Source organism: Vombatus ursinus, unplaced genomic scaffold (genome assembly GCF_900497805.2).
Source record: "Vombatus ursinus unplaced genomic scaffold, bare-nosed wombat genome assembly UNPS02015003.1, whole genome shotgun sequence".
Classification (NCBI taxonomy): domain Eukaryota; kingdom Metazoa; phylum Chordata; class Mammalia; order Diprotodontia; family Vombatidae; genus Vombatus; species Vombatus ursinus.
In genome coordinates this window covers 14,418-17,858 of record NW_020954781.1, presented here as the reverse complement: position 1 = coordinate 17,858, position 3,441 = coordinate 14,418, and the positions used below count along the sequence as shown (strand labels likewise).

Below are 3,441 nucleotides of genomic sequence, written 5' to 3'. Positions count from 1 at the left end.
CTGCTGCCTTAGTCGCAGAGTCTTCTGAAGTTCCAAAAGGAAAGTGAATCCAAACGAGAGGGTTCTTCAAGAGAAGAATGAACTCATGCTGCTACTGTTTCTCCTGCGGGTCTCATTTCTGGCATATATACCATCCAGAAATCAGAAAATGATGACAGAGAGAGAGCAGAGACATGCCTGGCATTTCATTAGTGGGGGACAGTATAGGAATGTGACCTACAGGGTGCATAATAAGATAGCTAAAGGGACTGAACAAGGAGACTGAGGTCTCTCTATTTAGGCCTCTGAAGTTAGTCCTGCCCCACACAAAACTCTTCTCAAGGTTCCTTTTACTTCTTTGTTCCTCAGGGAATAGATTAAGGAGTTCAGCGTAGTTGAGACAATGTTATTCAAAATTTCAACCATAGCACCAAGCAAAGAGTTGGGTGTGGACTGAAAATAGATGATGTTAATTAGTCCATAGGTACACATAATTGCGGTGAAATGGGCACCGCAGGTAGAGAAACCTTTACTCCTGTCTTCAGCTGAATGGATTCTCAAAATGTCTATTCCAACACAGGTGTACGAGACAAGACTAGTGAAAAATAATGATAAAGTCAGAAGGCCAACATTAGTGAAACCCACCCTCTGGATCAGTGAGTCGTTAGCACAGGCCAAAGGCAGGACAACAGGAATGTCGCATAAGTAATAGTCTACTTCATTAGGGCCACAGTAAGGCAACTGGAAAGTGAATGATGTCAGCATGCATACAATCTCTCAGTGAGGTACATGTGGGTAGGATCACACAAAGTCTGGGGTTCATAATAACTGAAGGCAACAAAATGGTCCTAGGACATTACAGAGTATAGAATGCCCTCAGTGCACCCCAAAAATGATAGAAAAAGAGCTGGGAAGCACATCCCTTATAAGAGATGGCTTGGCTATTTCCAGAGAGAAAGATCAGCAATTTTGGGGAGCTCACTGAAGGAAAAAATGTCAAAAGTAGATAAGAATCCTAAGGAAAAATACATGAATGTGTGAAGGTGAGAGGAGGAGATGATGGCCAAGAGGATGAGCAAGTTCCCTAGCAAAGTCAAGAAGTAGATGAATAAGAAGATGACAAAGAGACAGCCTCCAGTTCCTCTGTGTGTGGGATTCCCAGAAGAATAATCTCACTCACCTCTGTGTGGTTTTTATCTTCATAAGAGAGTCAGCCCTAGGGAAACACATAACAGTAAAGACAGTTACTCAAGTATGAATTTTTCTCAATCCCTATATCATGTAGAAAAATACTGACTTTAGATGTCACGTTAAAGTTTGCAAAGCACTGTGCATACAGTACCTCATCTGAACCTCATGACAGTAGTGTAAACTGTGTTCTTGTTGTTGTTCAGTCATTTCAGTGGTGTCTGACTCTTGCGGACCCCATTTGGGCTTTTCTTGGCAAAGATACTGGAGTAGTGTGTCACTTCCTCCTCTGGCATATTTTACAGATGAGGAAACCAAGCAAAAGAAGGTTAAGTGACTTGCCCAGGTCCACAAAGCTAGTAAGTGTCTGAGGCCATATTTGAAGTAAGGTCTTCCTGACTGCAGGCCCAGTGTTCTATCCCCTGTGCCACCTAGCTAAAGTAGGTGTTAAAGGTTTTATTAACTCCATTTTTCAGATAAGGACACTGAGGCTCAAAAATGTTAAGTAATTATTGCATGGTCACAGAGTTAGTAAGGGCCAGAGGCTGATTTGGTCCCAGTTCTTCCTAACTATAAGTCTGATAGTCTATCCACTACATTATTCTACTTTTCCAGAGACAGCAAATTCTTTGTCACAGAAAAAGCTGAGCTAAATGTTTCACAGAATGTTGTCCAAACTTTTCAGCCTTTACTCTTTGTGCCTGTATGTCCAGGTAAAAACTGCTGAATCCTCTGGGTCCAAGGGGTTCAGTCGCCCATCCTCAGGCTCATAAATTTGCTGTATTTTACCTGCTATTCTGAATTGTCTTATAGGAAGGTGGTCCCTAATCATTGTACAGCCCCATTCCACTTTACTTCTGCTCTGAAAAGCAAATAGATGGCCAAAAATTTAGTGAATTGCATGGTCAAGGGTATATTTATTTGGCTGAGATTTAGGTTAACATTCTTCCTTTTCTCTAGTTTCTTGTAAAGGAAAGCTGGGGGTATTTCTATCCACACCTCCTTCTACTTTAGGTGCCATGCGGCAGGACTAGTGTTTTTTGTAGCTGGAGTTCCTGAGTGCTATCCTGAGCAGGCAAAATCACTCAGATTGGACAACTGACTTTCCCTATCCATTGCAATGATTCTTGAAATCAGGAACCCCAGGACTCACACAAGAATGAAGGTAGCATTAAAACTGTTCTTCATTTCCCTTTGGGTTTTCATATCCCAAAACATCACAAAATGAGAGAATCGGTTGAGCACGGGGAGCAAGTAGACCTTGGGTATTTTGAGATTTTAGAAAAGAGGCAACACTTTGGTAGAGATCACACACTCATACACATATATATACATATATACACACATATACATATATACACATATATACATATATGTGTGTGTGTGTATGTCTCTGTGTGTATGTATTTCCTGGTAAAACATTCTCTAGAGTCTCACAGGTTCACAAAATTCTTCTCTGATTGTGTGAGTTTCTCCACTCCAACCTCAACATTGTTATCAATCATTGATATAATGTGAGAAAAATCAAAAGGCTTTGATATCTTCAAGTTAAAACAGGTCAACAGGAAAAGAAAGTGACCTCAGACTTAGTTGGGGAATTCCAGATGCTTATTTTCTTTGTAAACCACAAGACCTTCACACTAAAATAAAATCCACTATGATAATAATAATGCTTTTCTTGCAACAACTTTGCAAGATACAAAGTGCAAGTGTTCCAGTAATGCCTAAGGTAGGCCTGAGTTTGATTTTCTTCAGGGCAAATTTTAACTCCATAAGGAATGCATAATAGTATAAAAAGTATATTACACATAAAAAGTATAATAATACTTTCAATCAAAGGAATAGATATAATGAAATCTCACTTTGTAGTTTCCATACTTGCACCTTCCTAAAATGAATAATATTTCTTTGCCTCCCTATAACCTTAACATGAAAAATTAACTAGCTGTTTCACTGTATAGGGATATAGCTATAAAGAACAAAAATTATGGTAATAAGTACAATAAGTGATTTTTAAAAGGTTTCCTGAATTCTTAAGTATAGTTACGTGTGCTGAGTGATTTTATTACTCCTGAGGACAAGCATCTTTCTGTTGGAACATTTATCTAATTTCATAATGGCAATGAATTAAAAAACAAGACACCATAGGACAGTGTATTTGCCAAGTGATTCTGAGTCATTTATTCCAGTAAAAATCTAAAAGAAGCCCTTAACTGCCAGGAAAAGGAGTTTATCTTTATTTAGCAGGCAACAGGCTTCCACTAAAGGAATTTG

General features: G+C 39.1%; 1 pseudogene; it reads right to left on the bottom strand.

Annotated features, from left to right (window-relative positions):
• Window positions 1-276: 276 nt before the first annotated feature.
• LOC114030741 lies at window positions 277-2,188 on the bottom strand (annotated as a pseudogene).
• Between the last annotated feature and the right edge of the window lie 1,253 nt (window positions 2,189-3,441).